The 20024-nt window shown below is 42.5% G+C and overlaps 1 long non-coding RNA gene across 3 annotated transcripts in view; it reads right to left on the reverse strand.

Annotated features, from left to right (window-relative positions):
- The window catches only part of LOC140646190 (uncharacterized), a 34354-nt gene that overhangs the window by 11228 nt on the left and 3102 nt on the right, over positions 1–20024 (reverse strand). For 2 of the 3 annotated variants that reach the window (XR_012040359.1, XR_012040357.1), the window contains exon 1: positions 12337–12454. The exons of the other annotated variant lie outside the window; for it this stretch is intronic. This is a non-coding gene — a long non-coding RNA (uncharacterized lncRNA). Of the gene's footprint in view, positions 1–12336; positions 12455–20024 lie in introns of those variants that run through there. 3 annotated transcript variants of the gene reach the window in all.

Here is a 20024-nt window from a genome sequence, read left to right on the forward strand (position 1 = left end):
GATACTGAGTCTGCTTGTCTAAGAAAATCTGTACAGTGGCCTGTAGACATCAAACATTCCTAAGGCTGATGGCTGACCTTTCGAGACAGACCTTGTCTCCACCTTGTTACCTGCATAGATTTTGTGGTTCCTTCTTAACAGTCTGAGCTCCACGAGCTATTCCCACATATTTGATGCCTTGCTGCTTGTGCAACAGTTTCTACATGCTGTGTGGCATATTACCATAGAGTTGAAAGCATGATTATAGTCTTTGCTACATTTTCCTGCAGAGCTCTTCTAAGAGTCTACCTGTCTGTCCCAGCTCTCTTTTCTGAAGAAGAGGCATAACGTAGGACACAGAACTGTGGGACTGCAGAAAGTAGTCTTCTGTGCTCAAGCTCTGCCAAAAATCGGTAAAATACAAGAGCTACAAAAGGGATGGATGATGTTGAGTCCCAGAGTCCACCATTCAGTAGGCTTGGGGTGGACAGCTGGCAGAGGTCAGAGACGTTGTGACCACAGGGCCGTTCAGCAGACACAGATTTGAGGACACAGGGTGTTAACAGAATGTGGGAGGAATGCTATGATGCTCTTGTAAGTGTATATATCCTGCTGGAACTGGAGGCAGAACGAAAGAGAGCCCTTAAGGACTCCTAAGCACCGAGTGCTCCCACTATGTGCCTCTGAATATATTTTCCGGTTCATACACTGCAGAACCAGGATTGTGAAAGAGGGTGGAAGAGCTCCAAGGATGAATAATCAGAGAACTTCAAGCACAAGCTGTCCAACAGCAAACTCCAAATCTGAATCCTGAACAAAGTCTGGGGGAGGGAGAGACTAAAACCATGAGGTTTTAGCTAGGAGGATAGAAAAAGTGTTCAAAGGTCAGATTAAAATGGGAAAGAAGCTGAAAATAGCATTAAAAAAATTCTCCTTCACTCTCTTCTTCAGTGGGGGCTTCTGTGAGCAACACTCCTGCATGCAAGCTCTAGGGAATTCATGGGCATGGCAGAGCAGCAAGGGCTTCTTTTTGCTGAATGATGCCCCGTGTTTTCAGAAGGAAAACCCTGAATCTTTGTATGAAGTCAGAAGAGATCAGATGAAGTACTAAATGTACTTAAGACATGAAGGAAAAGAAATGAGATGGAGTGTTACAAAATCAGAAGCATAGCGCCCTGTGGAATTCTACACTAATTTCCAATAGGGTTTTTTCTGGGATTTTGTTAGTTCCTCAGTACCTGGATTCACAGGCGTGGGGGCGGAGATGCAACCCCTGCAAGTCCTGAAGTGACTGTACACTCTGTACTTGCACTTCTTGAGATTACTGTTTTCTTCCGAATGCCAGAAGGCTGCCTGCCTGCCTGTTGTCTTTCAGAGCCTCTCTCTCCCCTGTGTAATCAAAGGGAGTCTAGCCATCACCCTGAGTTATTTTTAACCTTTAGCAAGGAAACTCCTAAATAAGTTTGAAACACAGTGTCACAGGAAATGGAATAAATGGGGCAGATTTAAAAAAAAAAAGTGCTTAAAATGATCTGATATGTTTTTTCTCTGTAAATCTTGCTTAGGCTGTATTTAAATATACAGTTCAATACGTAAACTATATATTAAAACCTGTATTACTGCTATAGTTTCTGTTTATGTATTATAAGCTTTTGTTAAAAGTACATATAATTAGAGAGAGTTTACTTTGCAATGTTCAAATCAACTGATGGACTGGAACTCAGAGTCTTTGAAAGATGCTGGGATAGTTTTGTTCTTGGGAAAATGACATTTCTGGCTCAGCCTGTAAAGACTTATACAGAACTACTGCACTTACAGAGGAGTTTGGCTGTGGCAGTAGGTAGCTGAGTTTGCTCTGTGCCTGGCTGACAGCTCTTGGGAATGCACTGGACTTGGAGGAGAGTCCAACTCCAACTTTCATTCAACTTGCTGATCTCAAGCAGTAACTCAAGTCAGCCCAGTGACTCATTTCAGATAGCTGTTTCAGCATCTAACTGGGGAAATCAAGGTCAGTCAAGATACAGTATCTTGAACGCCTCTGTTACAGACTTGGACTTGTTATTTCTGCTGTATGTGCATGCCAAGTTAAAGTTCTGATAGTGCAGAAGCAGCTTTGTACATGACATCTCATTCAAATCTATTAAAATATCAGACTAGTGTACTCTCTGGCTGTGGAAGCAGACCAGGAATGATGAAATTTCTTTCATCTCTTTGGGAAAGGGATTCATTGGTTTTGCTTTGCCTTTTTTTTTTTTACTATTTTCATGAGGAAGAAATCAGCTTACTTGGGAATTAGATTATGTCATGTGCAGAGCAAAAGTATCTGGTGTATTGCTCAGAACTGAATTGATAATGATTTTTTTCTAAATTCCTCCTTTTGAAGGAGCACAAACAAGTAAGGCTTTTTCATGTTCTGTGTGTGCTTGTTTAAGATGTATGAAGCTCTTGGCAGGGGATGAGGAGGACATCAGGAGTTTTATCACTTCCAGAAATTTTTCAGATTAAGCCAAATTACTCCCTTCCTGCTCCATTTTTAAACAGGCTGCAGCATGACCTGAATCCTGGTTCATTACCAGCCTGCAAGAAACACACGGGCATTATTATTTTGATTTGTGTTGCTTACTGCATTTTTCTGTTTGTTATTTTCTCTACTGGTGCAACACAGAGTGTAATTGCTGCTCATAGCAATAAGGGCACGGCCGTAGCTGCAGCTGCTATGGCTTATCAGCCTCTAAAAATCCTTTGGACATGCATCAACAAACTTCAAAAAGAAAACCAGAAACATCTTAAAAATTCAGTACACGCCTATTGCTCTTCCTTTTTTATTCTGTTGTATATGGAGGAATTTCAGGTAAAAGCTTTTGTTTGAAAGGTTATCTGGTGGTGTTCAGAAATCCGTTTTGAGATTGGGAGCCTACCTATGTGCTTGTGAATGAAAGGGGTTCACAGCAGAGGCACAAGCGCTGTCCCACGACCGTCTCTTCTACCTGCATGCTCCCTGGCACACTTCTGGCTTGTGCCAGCTAGCACTCTGCTAGCAAACACCTGCTGTGGTACAGGCACTAGCCCAGGCTAGGGACTTTTCCCAGTCAGAAGTGAAGCTGAGGGCACCCCTTTTGAGGACACCCTTTGGAATTTATTTTGGCCACATGGAGAGGGAACTCAGACAACCTGTTCTCTGGCCTATTCATTTATTTGTGCTGAGATAACTGGGGATTGTCATGGTCCATCTGGATCTCTCAAATTTACAGGACAACGTACTCTGTAAATTAAACTTTATTTTATGAGCATTAGGAAAGAAAAGAAACCCAACAAACAAGCCTCATTCCCCTTTGTGCAGACTAGTCTACCATGGAATTCACTAATTCATCACTTAATTCATGATGTCTCTAACTCACAAGTTTTCTAATTCATAACTCACAACTTGTAACTCATGCACCTATAAGCAAAACCGTTACCTAGCCAATGGTGAGAGTGCTCGTCCTTCCTCCTCCGTCACGGTGTGGACGTCCCCTGTATAACACTGGAAGCACGAAAGCCTCAGCAGTGCAGCTGCTGTGGGATCCACTTCAAGGCTTTTTTGGGGTAAGCTGATGTATTTATACCTTCCAGCCTGGAAGTTTGGTCTATACAGTTTCCATGAGTTACTGGATTCTGAAGAAACTGCCAGACAACTGATATGAAAGATGATGGCTGCAGGACACAGCAGGCTGTAGGTGACAGTTGCTGCATAATGACCTTTAGCCCTTCCTGTCCACCATGTCTTGCCTACATGTTGCCCTCGCTTTGACCTAGTGGCACTGTTCCCAGCATACATCGGGCCTTAGCATGAGCTGTGTGTTAGCCAAAATCTGAGCAGGAGTCCAGTGAACAGTCACAGGAATGCAGGTCTATGGAGTAGTTTTCAATTTTGTTGAGAAAGCTGTATTTTCTTATGGCAGAAAAGATAAAGGGGCAGGGCAAGAACGTGGCAAAAGATAAGAAATGCAGCTTTGAAGCGTGCAACTTGATGCTCCTTCAGTTGGAAAAAGCTGTAACTCCCAAGTAGGGATGCAGAAAAGTTTTTGCATCTAAAAAGAATTTGTGCTGCGTGCTACACTGCTAATGTAAAGCCACCCCCAAACGCCACACCATTAATTACACCTGGAGCAACATGAAGTGCAATCTGCATCTCTCTCATGTACAGCAAGTTCATCATTTGTAGCAGTCATAAAGGATATGATGACCTTATTAGGCAGTCTAGGCACAGTCAACTTTGCCAGTAGTGGGCTATCAAGGCACAGCAGAGATTTTTGCTCAGCTTCTTAGGGTGTGTATACAAATACCTGCTCAGAGGTGCAAATATTCTCATCGATTAGATGTGGTATTTCATAGGCGGCCTCTGTTTCTCTCACAAGGCTGAAGCAGGTTACGGGGAAGGGCAAGCTGATGCACGCTCTGATGGAGGCAGCGGCACTAAGGCGCAAAGATGTGCCCGGGAGTGCCACTCAGCTGGCAACTCGGGGGCCCCTCCAGGCCCCCTTGTCGAGGCACAGATGCGGAACATGAGGGGACAAGGAGCACTGAGCCACTTTCCCAATTCTGAAGCTGTAACAGGACTAAAGAAATACCTGTAAGGGATGTGAATGTTGTGAGAATTTGGGAAATATTTAGGCACACTGGCAATTTTTTAGGCAGCTAGGGAATTGCTCTCAAGTCGAATGCTGTTGTTCAAATCTAAAAATATGCAGAACTTGAAAACAGAGGAAGACAGTTTGGCAGCATCTTCTCTTTTTCCCTTGCCACACATGAAACAAGGAGATAAAACAGGAATCTCCAGCACATCCCTTTATTGTTACATATTTTTCCAATTGCCTGGAAATGAGGGAGAGAAGCGCAGAGAGGTAGAGCCAACACCATCTCAAGAAACTCCAAAACAATCTTAGCTGCTCATAATTTGATACACTCATACTGTGAAAATGACAATTTCTAACATCTAAGTGATTTATAAGTAAGGGCATGTACTGATAGGATAAGGGGTAATGGCTTTAAACTGGGAGAGGGTAGATTTAGATTAGATATAAGGAAGAAATTCTTCACTATGAGGATGGTGAGGCACTGGAACAAGTTGCCCACAGAAGTTGCGGATGCCCCATCCCTGGAAGTGTTCAAGGCCAGGCTGGACGGGGCTCTGAGCAACCTGGTCTAGTGGAAGGTGTCCCTGCCCATGGCAGGGGGGTTGGACTAGATGATCTTTAAGGTCCCTTCCAACCCAAACCATTCTATGATTCTATGATTTCTAAATTCTAAGTTATGCATGGGTTAATAAACTCTAAGGCATGAAAGAGAGAGGAAAAGGATAAATTGGGAAAGAAAAGGATGCATAAGGGATGGGATGATGACAGACACTTCAGGCACGTGTTTCAAGGTTTAGCCAAAACCAGTTGAGTACTGGCAATGTCACAGCATGAATTAAGTAGTGCCTATTATAGCCTGGACACCATCCTTCCCTGTTGAACAGCTGGATTTTATATTGTACAAAAATGATCTCATTTAATTACCTAAAAGTATTGTCTAATGTGGTTTTCTGTAATTCTGGAAGAAAATTCTAGATTAAAATGACTGTCATAGTTTATGTTTTAATTATGGAACTTTGACCTTATGCTCACTGGTATACAAAGGAAAAGCTTTTGCATCTTTTTGAGAGGACTTTTACTCTCCTCCTGGCTTCAGACTAAGTGATGCCATCTTTCACAGCTATTTCTTGTAAAATTAAAGTAAGGAAGCATTTGAATTTGAAATTGGCCTAACTGTTTATTCAAGACTGACCTACTCAAAATGAACAATGAATCTGATCCGTAAGTCAAAGGACTTCACAAAGTGTTTCACCTAATGAAAGCACAGTCCATTATTCTTACTAAAGACTTTGTGAAGTAAGCACTTATTAAAAAGTACTGGCTTGCTTTGCAGTATGTATAAGAAGAATGCCCCAACAAGCCATCTTCAATAGAAAGCACAATCAAGCATCAAAGGCGGCACAGCTAGGTCATTAAAATGTGTAAAAATACTGATTATATTTAAGACAGTGATTTATAAAAGCATATCTCCTGCTTACTAAATCAGGTCAATTTCCATCACTAATTGGGTCAGGTAACCACAAAGGCACATGCTTCACTTCCTCTTCAAGCATGTCCTTTGATGGCTTCTCAGAAAGTTACAGCTTGTGTACTTTACAGCAATACCTTGAAACACTCCAGAATCATTAATGTTCCTTTTATATCCATCACCTTCCTTCTGTTCTGCTTTTCTCCTCTTTACCTCAGTTATTTCCCCTTTTCTTTTTATCATCTTAAAATAAAACTCCCTTTTTTCATCTTTTATATGTTCAGCTGCTACTTTATATGAAATTTTAAACGTTTGGGTTTGGGCTTTTTTTTTTACAACGATACCTTTTTCTGTAACTTCTTTAGACAATTTTTTGTTTCTGTCTGTTCTTGCTTATTTCTCTTCTGTGTTTTATTTTGCTTCTCTGATCAAGCTACACATACATGGCATTTCTCCACTCATACCATCAATTCTCTACTAGTTCAAGTACTCATTTTCCCCTCTTTTTTTTTACATCAGGTTTGGCTTCCCATTCTCCTTTTCTAATTTGTTTAATCCAGCCCCACTTGTTTTCGTCATTATGAAAAATTAGGAACTTTGAAACTAAAATACCATCAAATATTCAGTGTTGATAGCTCATTTACAAAATACATTTGAGAAATACGGTGAGATGATGCCAAATGTTAAATGTCAAATCCCTGCTTTTATAGAAAATGGAAAATTCCACGATACAGTGTTCAGGAGAGTCTTCCGACGTTTAGCAACCTACAACTCTGAAGACTGCAGCCTTACTGAACATGCTCCATTGCTTTGCGGCTGTTAGTGCTCAGCAGACAGAACAAGCCTGCGGAGCAATAGGATCCTCCAGTCTAGGACAAAAATTGGACATTCCCTGTGTTTACTCTACTACCCTACAATGAAACTAGACACTATACCGGGAGAGGGAAACCTGTCTGCCCTTGGCTGTCCGTGCCTATCCTGCAGCTGGTAAGCAGGCAGCAGGAATCAAGCTGCACGAGTGCACAGGGGACTCCACCTGGGCCAGAGGGAAAGGAGTGGAGAAAAGAAGTACATAATGCATCTCAGAGAAGAGGCTGAGCGACGTGCCTGGGGAGTGGGAGAACCGAGGCAGGCTGGACATGGAGCATAAGACTGAGAAGTGGACTAACTCCCGTTAAAGTTAGATTAGGAGCATGTGGTTCATATTCTGGTGAGTAGCTTGGAGGAATAACAGAAAATGGGTAAAGTGGGTAGGAAAGAGAACCTGATAAAGAGAAGAAGTTTTTGAAAGAGATGGAGATTGTCTAGACAGGGAGACTGTTATTAGCCACTTTTGTAGGAAGAAAGAAACAACGTGGGGAGAGTTTGGCAGGAAATGGGTATACAGGGAGTGGGAGAAAAAGAAATGGGTGTGAGAACTAGGGAAGAGGAAACTGGGAACTGGTGAGAATACAGGGAGGGTGTGGTGAAGATGTTTGAAGGAGGAGGTCAGTGGAGAGTGGGAATGACAGCAGCTGGGGAGGAGCTCATGGACAACTGTACTGTGGGAGCCTCCAGAAACATGGAAATGACAGGGAGACTGGAGTCATCGGTTTTGAAGGAGGAGGAGGGAATGAGATTACATATGAGAAGAGATTATGACTGGGGTTAGAGGTCAAAGAAAATAGAGACTGTGACAAGAAACTCCAGGTGCATGTCACAAGACTGAGAAAGTAGGCAAAAAGGAGGCAGATAAATCTCAATGTAGGTAGATGTAAGATAAGGCATATAGGTAAAAACAATCTAGCCCATGCCTACATGATTCTGAACACAGAACTGGCACTTACAGCTCAAGAAAGAAATCCTGGACTAATCATTGATAGTTCTCTGAAGGAATGGCCTCAATGTGCAGTAGAAACCAGAAGACCTTGCTAAACGGATTGAGAATAAAACAGAAAGCCAAACAGCCAATATATAAAACCTTGGGGCACCTGTGCAGAGTAGTGTCTGAACAATTGAGTATCATATGGTACCCTTACTTCAAGATACAGGTGCACTACACAAAATGATGATTAAGGGGATAATGCAGCTGTCCCATGAAGGGAGACAAAAGGCTGAAACTTTTCGGTTCACAGAGAAGGTGGCTGGTGGGGGAGAAGAAAGATATTATTGGGGCTTATAAAATTTTGAAGGCCATGAGTAAGATGAATGTAGAACTTTTATTCACCAAATCTTACAGTACTAAGATTAGAGGACAGTCATTACAACTGGCACTTGGCTTAAAAAAAAGACAGTAGTTTGCACAGTCACTACCAACCTTCTGGAAATGGTTGCTACAGGTGGTTGTGGAGGCAGATGGCATCAGCAGGTTCACAAAGGAATTAGACTAATGGTCTAGATACTCTTGGGGAAACACATCAATGTGCCCTCTAATTCCACAGTGGCATCAACCCCTTGCCTGACTGTTACCCCCATGGTTGGTTCTGCCTGCTGGACTCTCCTGTGGGTCATGGTCAGGATCCCCTCAGATGTGTTGAGGAGGCCTCTCCCATCAGAGTGGGCCTGGGCCTGTAATTTATGCTTGCCTCAAAGATGGGATTGCACTGCCTTCCAGGGTCTGGGCCAGTGGTCTCAGCTTAGGGGTCCTGGGTGGCAAGACTCGAGGAGGAAAGATCAAGGGAATTGGAAGATCAAGAACCAAGAACCAAGGGAATTGGAAGATTGGAAGATCAAGGGTCTGCCCTTGCAAGCAGCTTGCTCTCACTTTAGGGTGTCCCTTGTAGCCCCCTCCCCAGGGACCCTGCTTCCGCACCGCAGGCAGTTTCAGCTGAGTTGGCCTGCTCATGCTGACCCCGTTGCCTGGATAGTGCCACAGAGCGAGGGGACGCCTGGGTGTGAAGGGCCACTGGCAGTGGTGTATCTATCTGGGGCCTTCTTTTTCCAGTCCTCCTTCCTGCATCAATGGAGAAACCCAGAGGTGCCCTGAAGCCCAGCAGAGGAAGGTGGGCAGCGGTGGTAGCACCCCACCCACGGGCAGGCACCTGTTTGCCATGGTGGTGGGAGTGGGGTGGTCCCAGGAGAGGGGCAACATCCATGTGCTTTTTCCAAATGCAAGGCAGGAGGAAGGGAGGAGATGGGTAGGACGAAGGAGAGCAATTGCCACCAGCTCCCAGCAATCCTGGATGCGAGGTTATATGAGAGGAACGGACTGTAGGTAGTGGCCAGATTTGCATGATGTCCCTTAATATCATCCCCCATGGCCACTGCCAGAGACAGAGTGCTGGGCCAGATGGGACATTTTGGTATGGTCTAGCTGGGCATTTCTTTCATTCTCAGAATATTATCAAGATTAACATCATCAAGATTGCAAAATTAATGATTCAAAATTATTTGTTGCTCTAAAGTTGCTTATGCAGGCTTAACATTTTTTTCCTTTTACATGCATTACAATTATTTAGTCACATACGATTGTACCTTCTAGGAAGTCTTTGGCTCTATTGGCAAGAAAGAAGGTGCTCTCTTTGAATGAACATGTAGTCAGGACATTTTTTTTCTCCCTGGTAATTCAGCGAGCATCCCCATGCCTTAGTTCTTGTCTTCTGTTCAAGCCCAGACCAGAAAATATTTGTTTCTATGTGGATTTCTTTTTGATGCTCACCATTTTTTTTCCAACACTGACTCTGCAGTCAAGTTATTTTAACATAGCGAGTTAATGCTATAAATTCAGTCAGGACAGGACTGTGTGCTGAATGCAATTTTTGCTCTTTATGGCTGCTGACAACACTGACAAAGAAAAGAAGGGCACACAATAAATCTGCCAGTAAAACTTATATATTTCAGGTATCTTAGCATCAAGAGACTTACTATCTACTAAACAATAAAAAGTAGGAAAGGCCAAGCAAAGGTGAGATGCATGAAACTCAGGGACTACAGGTGGTTGCCATCTCTTCAGAATGGAGGATGCTCAAGAAACACGACTTTAGGAATGAAAAGGAGCATCTGCCCATGGGTCCCAGCTGCTAGTCCTCACATGGGTCACATTCATATTGCACATGTGGACCTGACCTAGAGTAGAGCATAGACGTGAACTACCATGTATCTGTTGTAGATAACCAGGGCATTAGCATCCTGTTTGACCCAGACAACCGAATATTATCAAATATCTGAAAATGTGGAACAAAAAATATTGATAAAATTAAATCACCTCTTCAGTAGAAAACAGAATTCCGACATTTGCAAGTGCTGATGCTACTTTTACTCTTTGTCAGTATTACAGTTCTTCTTTTACTGAGTGTTACAGGGAGAGGCAGGAAGCCTGGCAAACCACAGAAGTATAAGCACAGTGTGCTGGTACCTTTTGAGTAATGTTCCATTTGCAGTCTAAGCTGCTTTAGTGCTGCACTGATTGCCCTGTATTTGACGTAGAAGACATTATTGCCTTTGTGTAACTTCACTTGTGGCTGAAAACCTCTTGAATGGGAAATTCAAAGAGTGTTCTGGTGACCTCCATGCAAAATTACTCTTACACTTACAGTGAGGAGCTGCTTTCCCTGTGGTCTACTTTTTTCTAGGTTTTCAAATATATTTGTAATCAATAAAACAGTATTTTTAATCTAATCAATCTTCTTTGAAAATCATTATTACTGAACAAAACTAGTGACCACTTCAACATTGCAACAAGTGTAGGTTCCCAAAAGCACTGTGGGAGTACTTTAACTATTTGCCTTATCAGGATGAAACAACTGTTTTTTAAGCAACAGAATTGCTGTCTAGCTTACTTCAGTGCAGGCTTGCCTAGGAACATTTTTCAAAGACTGTTTTTCAAGTAGCTATTGCAATGAAAACACAGGGAAAAACCCATCAATCTTTCATATGCAACTGATTTGTAATTACAGCGTGTTTTGGCCAGTTTTATTTCAAGCTGTTATAACTGGCTGGCATTAGACTTCAGAAGGGGAGTTACAATAGCAATAGTAATTAATAGGTAGTATCATGGATGGGGTTGATAGAAATTCCATAAGTTTCTGAGTGAGCTTTTTTTAATACTGTTAAAATTATCCCTTTGGACACAGATTTTCTATGCTTCATAGTCATCTAAATTTGTTTTTAAAAAAGGAAAGTCACCCAAACCCATTCAGAAATGTCTAAAATGAGGTTAAAGAAGAAAAACACTGTGTCTACATGCTTTAAAGTCAGGACCAGAAACACAGTCTTTGTCAGGGACATGTAGCTTGCATTTCTGTGAAGTGCTATGTGGATTTCGCCAATTTATAAATCATTGCATATTTCATCTCACACATGCTCATATTTGCTAAGAGTTACAAGTTAAGGCCTTTGAATAGTTTTCTTTTAGGATGTTTCATCTGATTTCTGCCTATGCTCCAGGAACTTGGTTTCTGTGCCATGAGAGAGGAAGTGTTACATTATTGCAACATCCTCTTCATAAGTCATTGATGCCATCCCTTTCCAGAAAACCTAGAAAATTCTGGGTCCTAACTGCTGTAGATACCTGTGCAAGGAACATGAGGAGACAGCCTACAACTGCTCTGTCCAAGGGCAGCTGGGCTACAGGCTATTTTCTCCCACATCTTAGGGTGCCTCTGAAAGCTGCCCTAAACTGTAGCTCCTTCAGAGCAGTATATCAAGGCCACTCTGCTTTCCTTATGCTTTTTCTTTTGCCTCTTCTACTCCGGCTTTCCTAATGACTGTATCTCTGAGGTTAATGGCTGGTACATACAGCAAAGGTCATGGGGCAGTCCAGAGGAGGAACCTACTGGGCACAGAATCCCCTGGAGGGGCCGGAGGACTCCTCCGAGTGGGGCACAGCCTGCTAACCACGCTCCTTCCCCTCCCCGCCACTTGTGTTTGAGCATCGATAAGCAACCTCACCGAGTCGCCATAAAAATATGTGTCAGATTTGTAATGTTTTCAGTAAAATGAATCATGTCCTTGAAAAGCTGCTCTTGAAGAAAGCAAAACAAGCTTTGAGAAGTTTCTGCTAAGTGAAAACAACAAGGGAAAATACCAGTTTTTTAACTCGTTGGACCTGTGCATTCACCTTTCTAAAAATGGAGACGAGGTCTATTCTACAATGAGATCCATGTTGGACACAGCTTATCTAAAGTGCAGATTTGGCTTCTTTCCTTTAGCTCTGTCCCTTCCCTTGCATCCTTTGCCTTATTTGCTCCTTCTCCCACGTACACCGTCATTCAGAAACCATTCCTTGCAATGCTGCCGAGCAACACAGCACAAACACTGCACAAATGAAGGGGGGGAAATAAAGAGAGCACTTACTGTTGAATCATGTGAACAAAAATTATTGTTTCCAGCTTGCCTGCATGTAATGTGAATTTCCACCCTTGGCATGTCCTGTTTAAGAAATAAAACTGACTCCTGACTCCTCTTCCCTCCTTCAAGCTTCTGCTAAAGAGCAAGAAACCAAAATCAGGAGGATGTGAAGCTTGCTCATCACCTGGTGGCATAAGGGAGGCTGGGAGCGTTCAGAGCTCAGAACTGCTTCTCCCATTTGCTCCAGGGATGGAAGAGATGTTTCCTCCCATGGTATCACCTTCCCAGCTCTCTAAAGAGTGTCCAGAGACCTGGTGGGGCCAGAGGGGGTGTGGGGGACAACCAGTCATTATAGTAAGTTGAATTTTTTCATGCTTCCCAAACAAGCATTAAAAAAGCACAGCTGCTTTGTCCATTTTAATTCACTTTCAAACTCCGTGCTTAGCACTCATGAGAGGTTTATATTACCAGTTTAATAGCTTAAACTACCATCAGCTCAAACTACCAGTTTGATACTAGTTAAATAGTAATCCTTAATCCAGATTTTGTGCCTTCTCTTTTATCAGACATGCTGGTCATCTACATCTTTTAAGCTACCACCCTCTCAGACAGTGATTTAACACCAGTTTTAGGGAATGGCCCAAAGGAGAAAGCCTTGAAGTGGCTTGCATGTTCTCTTCTGTTGTTCTCTTGAACTGGTTATATTGCTCAATCTCCCAGGCCTGGACCTTCCTCATCTCAGTGTGGTTGTTTTGAGCTAGAGAAACAACAAAGCTGCTCTGAGCAATGGTGAATGAGGTGGCTCTGAATTCATTACTGAGTCTTGCAAAAAGTGTTAAATCAGGAAAAGTTGATTTCATGATAGCAGTAAGAGATAGCAATTATCGTTGAATGAAAGAAAGCAACTAGTTGATTGGAGGTTATGAGGTTACATCCTGTTGCAAGCTTTCTTTGCAAAAGGAAAGACAAAAAACCTCCAGACAAATTCACATCAATGACGACCTCCTTTAAGCTGCTTTGTATCCTGTAAATAAGGTCAGGCCCCCTCAAACTATTTGCTCCCACTCGGTCCCCCCGATTATTTAACAGCTTTTTGATACTTCATGTAGACAAATAATAACACCCTGCCCCTCAAATCCAGAGAGATCAGTTGCCTTGAAGTGAACAAGAAACGGAAAGAGTAACGAAGTTCAGTGACACGTTTTGCACTCTCCAGCTACACTCGCTTGTAAAACAGTGGTTAACCTCTGAGTCAGAGCTGCGGCTGCTGTTGGCACCGCTTTACCCCCCTGCCATGGCAGCGCGATGACATTTGAATGACAGATTTGAATTAGGATTCCAGTTCAAACATTTGTCACAAACTTGTTCCTAAAACTCTTGGTTGCTCTTTTGCAGGGGATCATGAAGAAACTCTTCTCTACTTGCAAGCACAGCCTTGCTATACCTTGTAATGATATTTCACTTCACTTTTCTTAATCCTTCTTCTTGATGTGGCCCCAGAAATCTGGCCCATCTTCCTTTCTTCCACTCCTTTCTCCCTGCTGATACAAATTCTCTTCTCGCCATTCACTCAGCACCATAATACCATCTTTTTCAAAAGGCTCTCTCTGACTGCCCATGCAGGTCCTACTCAACCTTTCCTCTTCTTTATACAAATCTGGCTGATCTGATGAGCTTTGAAGGTCTAAGACAAAGGTTGAGAAGTCATACTTTCTATAGAATTAAAATTATCAAAACATAAACAGATTTATCTCAGAACAGGGGGCTTGGAACAAACTGCATTGTCTCCCTTGGAAGACCATAGAGAGAGTCCTCATTTATTGTTATTGCCATCTTTGTCCTCCCACATAAAAATTTCTTGGTAACATCCTTGAATTTTACATGATTTCCATGCTCTTTTGGGCAAAGGTGTACATCAACAGCTGTTTGCCCATTGCTTTGCATAATAGGACAAGACATGACTGGGATGCAATATTATAAAAATGATGATCATAAATAATACATATAATGGTAAAACTCTGTTTAAAAGGCAAGGGGCACTAGAATCAGAAAGCTGTATAATTAAGGGGACTCCAGCACTTGAATCTCTATCTGTTACTTTGTACAGTAGAGTACGAAGTAACAGTTGACTTAAGCTCTACACTTTGTGGCAGAAAGGTCTGGGTGTTTCAGAGGAAGCTGGTTCCTCTGGCAGGATGCTGGGAGGCAGGAAGGCTGGCAACAGCCTTCTTACACTATCACCCTCTATTGTGCCTGCCATTCATGAAAAAAAAAGCTTCAGCTGCTGCAGTGGAGACAGGTCAAATTATTTGAAGGATTTTCACCTGTTGTCACTATGAATTATTTGAACTCAGGATGCATACGGGATGTATGTTCTCTTTTGTTTCTAAAACTTGTACAATATAGGAACCTGGTACTTTACTTGGGGCGTGAACTGACTTGATATACCATGAAGAGAAGAAGAAAATAGTTTAGTGTAAGATACATTCTTAAGTTTAACCTTAACCCTGTAAGTCCACCAACATTAAATATTAAGCTGGTTAGTTGTTTTACTACCTTGAATGCCAGGGCATAGAAATAAACCCATAGATTTTGTATTTAGTCTGATTTACTGTGAAGAGGTAAGAAGTCTCTGTCTGGCTCATTGAAAGAAAAGCTTGGCATTAACAACACAGAATTCTTCCAGCTCAGGACTTTTCTTAGGGGCTGTGCTTTTTTAAAATAGAAAACAGCAAAATCAAAGCCAGAACTTCTCAGGAAACCACAGCCCCAAATAGTTCCCACTTCCCTTACCTCCTTGCTCAACTGAATCACCTTCAGCATTTGCTTTTTTTAGCCAACTATTATTTATCTATCACATTAATTTTCCTCCTAAAAGCGTTATCAGAAGACATCCGTTACATGTAATTTACTCCCATCAGACAATGACTAGCTTAAACGAGGTGCATGAGCTGCTTAAAATTGTAGAACTACTCTTCATCTGTGTGGATCATGCTAGTTTGGGACATGTTTTAGGGGCAAGGTAGCATGGATACCCCTTTTCATTGTTCCCAGCTCTCAGCTGCCACCAGAGCCATCCAGGAGATTTTTAAAAGTCACTTACCATGGGAGAGGATTCAGAAACGTAATGGGACTGTTTGCTGTTGTTGGTATCCACAACAGCACACCACCAGTTTAGGCTGAACTACCTCTGACAGGTCCTTAAACACTCTTGGGAAAGAGTCTAATGATTGCTGGCTGGTTGCAAATGACACTTAGGAACTGTATTAGCAAAACCGGTATATTTACAAAGCTCTGAAAGAGAGGTATCGGGAAAGGCCATGAGGACAGCATACTCTCTCAATTAATTTGTCCGTCATTCTGTCATTCTGGACAGCCCCTAGATATCCCTCTGAGTTTACCTAGAAGCATCTGAAGGTACTGTGCATGCTTGGTCTTGTGTGCTCTGGATGATGCCCTCCATCTGTGCAAGACACTATGCTTGACATGGTATGGTCTCCACAGACTGGGAAGCTGGTCTGGAGGATGGTCCTGGCAGGAGCCATAAGATGTAGTATTAGATGTACTCAAAGAAATCTGCTAATCTTCTTGCTAGAGAAGCTTTATAACTGGTCTCATCTCCCTAGTGCAGACTAAGAGCCACCTTGTTGCAAGTGAATTATTAAGAGAAGTCATCATTGTGGGGTTAACTAAAAAGGGTTTATTAACAATTAAACCATGATCAAATGATAATTAATCACAGAATCAATCACAGAATCACAGAATTGTATAGGTTGGAAAAGACCTTTAAGATCATCGAGTCCAACCGTAAACCTAACACTACCAAGACCACCACTACACCATGTCCCTAAGCACCTCATCCAAATGTCTTTTAAACACTTCCAGGGATGGCGACTCAACCACTTCCCTGGACAGCCTGTTCCAATGCTTGACAACCCTTTCAGTGAAGTAAAATTTCCTAATATCCCATCTAAACCTCCCCTGGCGCAACTTGAGGCCATTTCCTCTCGTCCTATCACTTGTTACTTGGGAGAAGAGACCGACCCCCACCTCTCTACAACCTCCTTTCAAGTAGCTGTAGAGAGCGATAAGGTCTCCCCTCAGCCTCCTGTTCTCCAGGCTAAACAACCCCAGTTCCCTCAGCCGCTCCCCATCAGACTTGTGCTCCAGACCCTTCACCAGCTTCGTTGCCCTTCTCTGGACACGCTCCAGCACCTCCATGTCTCTCTTGTAGTGAGGGGCCCAAAAGTGAACACAATCGATGATAGAATGAAAATTAAATGGTAATCAAATGGTGATTAAGCAATAATTGAATGGTAATTAAACAATGATTTAACAATGATTTTACTATGATCTGACAATAATTAAATGATTATTTAAATTATAATTTAGATGGTGGTCACACTCTACTACATACTACACTTCTAATAATTAAGCTACAGCTGAATATATGAATGTCGCTAGCATACAATATACTTTTAGGCCTAATGTAAAATGTTGCTTACCTCGTTCTAGACATCAGATGCCAGGTCAGGGGTCTCTCAGCCTCGAGGAGTAACCTTGAGAGGCGTCCCTGCTCAAGGGGAGGTCACTGCCATGCAGCCTGCTGCTGTACAGGAGAGCTTAATGGGCTCGGCGGGGGCTACAGATATTTATAGCGTAAAGTGACTGATTCATAGTCAAGCCCCTGTTTGGTGTATGTGCAGGAGAGCAGCTGTGGCAGTTTTTAGTTTTGTCTAGTCCCAGCTCAGGCTGGTACCATTAGCTCCTGATAAAGCACGGCCTAGACTCCTTAGTCCCTGAGAAGTTAAGGCCTAGCACAGTTCTCAAGGTTTGCACAGCAGGGCTGATTTCAGTCAGGCCTCCTTGTCGGTGATGGCTGAACCTAAGTACTGCTCACCCACTCAGCTGGGGGCATCCCTCACACTCTGCCTCTTACACCTTTTGCCTTTGTATGCTCCTCTCTCTCCACTTCACCACACAGCAGAATGGAAGTTCTGACAGTCAACGTACCCAACCGCAGCCGCCACAAAGGCAACCCAGTAAACATACCCACAAAGAAGGATATCTCCTTAGTCAGAGTCCCAAGACATCCCTGATAAGCTCAACCCAAACCTCCCTGATGGGGAGCAGGACAAAGAAACCCTGATGGGTGCAGGACAAAGAAACTGTGATAACGAACAGACCTTCCAGGAAAACAGCAGTCAGCAACAACTATTCCAGGAACTGATGTCCTACACCCACTTATGTATCTACCAAAAGGGTATTTATGCCAAAAAGGTATAAAAAGTAACTTGCTACCTTCCCAAAATGAGCTTCTCTGCAAGAGTTATTCTGCAAGAGCTTCTGTGCAAGAGATCTCCCAGACAGACCGGACCCTTGCCAGGGACGCTTAGCTGACTCTGGACTCCGTGACGTGGATCATCTTTGAAGTGAGACTTCTTCCGTCGTCGATTAGGCCCACTCCTGGGAGCGGTTTGGTGAGTGTCATACTGGTAACACCTCACATAATATACATATAGGTGTGCACACAGGTAAAAGTTCATAAGTACATACTTGCTTCACTAGTTGGAATTCTGCAATAAGTTTTAATATACATATATTTGCTTTACTCTTGTAATATATATAAACTTGCTTTCATAGTGGTAATTTCGTAGTGACTTATAGCATATATTTATATTTATTTGTTTTTACTAATAGTAGTTTTGTAGTAATTCATAACAAAGAAATTCTCAGAAACCTCCACCTCTGTGTCCTTGTGTACTACAGAATCCTGAGAACCCCACAGTCACCATCTTTATACACCCATGGGTCAGGTAACCCCCACAGGTTGTGACCGTGACTGCTACAGTACCCATCTCTGTGGGTACTCACATGCAATCTAGAGAAAAGACAGAGGACAAAAAGAGCATATGGAAATCCAGAGAAGGAAAGCATTTGAATTCAAAGAATTTCAAAATGAACTTAATTTATTTTGGAACACAGCAGCATACTGTGCCATCTGCAGCTGTTTTTACTGTGGGTGGAGAGCTGGTTTTGATTACCAAAATCCAGGCAAAATATCATCCGTAGCCCAATAACTCAATGAATGCAGCACCAGTATTTTACCATAACTTTCATAGCAGAGGTCAGTTGCTAACACAGTTAAGCAAGGACCATGGGAACAGAGGTGACTAGCTGGGCAAAACGATGCACACAATATTTTTTCTTCTACTCCCATCACAATATAGTCCTTGAGTGACTGCCAATAGGAAAAATGAAGAAATGTTAATGAAATTCAGCAGAAAAGCTCTCTGTGGCTGTTGAAAATAACAATATAGGGATTTTTTTCCTATTCTTTTTTTTTTTCTTTTTCTTTTATTTTTTCCCCTCCATCTCCAAAATGCCAATTTATAGCTGTGGTCCAGTTGTGTTTTACAGCGATAAAAACACACAGAATGAATGTCTCCTGGGGAGAAAGCATAATGCTAGTGGGAGCTGGGATTGCTTAACACCACTGTCAGCATTTGCCAATTCATTTTTAGAGGTTCCACTGGCAGAAAACCAGCTCATGAACTACTTCTGTATTCCACATTACTGTTTGCTTCCTTTTGGCTGAGGAGAATGCCAGCTCTTCAGGCAATGGAAAGTTTCAGCAGAGAACAAAAAAAGCTCCTGCAGGTACTTTTGGAAGCAACAAGAAATTATTAATTCAAAACATAATGCAACCCATGAGCGAAATTGTCTTCCTTCTCTTTTGTAACATGATCCCATAACAGGAATTATCAGAAAATAAAGAATTAATTAAAAATGCATAAAATGTATTAGGGATGCTGCAGGCTGTTCAGGCAGGTCTGAGGACTGGATTCATCTTCTCCAGTGCAGACATCCACAGTACAGATAGATTTCTATGGCTGAAATAATTTTCAAGTGGACAGAGGGGAACAGGTCAGAGGACTGCTCCCTGCAACTCTCGCTGACCACAGATGGATCATCTGCTGAGATGAACTCTGTCCTAAGTGCTCCAGTCAGGCTCTGTGAAAGCCTGAGAGACCTTGGAGCTGAAAGTCTTGAAGAGCTTGCCCTGAAAGGAGGGTTATAAGGGAGAATGTGACATGTATGGCTGGGGAATGGGAAGGAGGAAAATCTAAGGAGAGGAGTGTGGCAGGGGGACACTCTGACGCCTTGGCAGCAAGAAAGCTGGAGACTATTTTAGTTTCTGCTGAGGGCTGTAAGATGAGGATAGGATTTAGGAGAAGCTGTTGTGTGTAATGAGTTGGTCTCCTTGGGGGAAGATGAGAGAGAATTGCAAGGTTACTCTTGCAAAGTCTGAGCTAATGTTTGTGTTTGAAGGACATGTGGAAGGAAAAGGAAAGAAGCAAAACCATCTGGGTAGTGTTATGTGTTATGAATGCTGCTGATGACTAAAAGCCTACTGAGAAAATAGGTGTGTCCTGATCAGTGTGCTATGATGAATGACAGGGATGCCACAGGGAGGGCTCTGTCATAGGTAAGCTTTTGTTTATATGTGGGAACGGCAATGAAAATCTGCCTCGTAGGCTTTAAATCTGTCCATTTTTAAGGTGGATCAATCTTAATTAGAGCTAACATGCCAGCACTGAGCAAAAGCTATGGCATGACACAGCCATAGCTGTCTTCTGTTTAAAGTGGTTTTGTTCATTTCCCTCCACATGTACTGCTAATTAGATGACTGA

Source organism: Ciconia boyciana, chromosome 1 (assembly GCF_034638445.1).
Source record: "Ciconia boyciana chromosome 1, ASM3463844v1, whole genome shotgun sequence".
In the NCBI taxonomy this organism is placed as follows: domain Eukaryota; kingdom Metazoa; phylum Chordata; class Aves; order Ciconiiformes; family Ciconiidae; genus Ciconia; species Ciconia boyciana.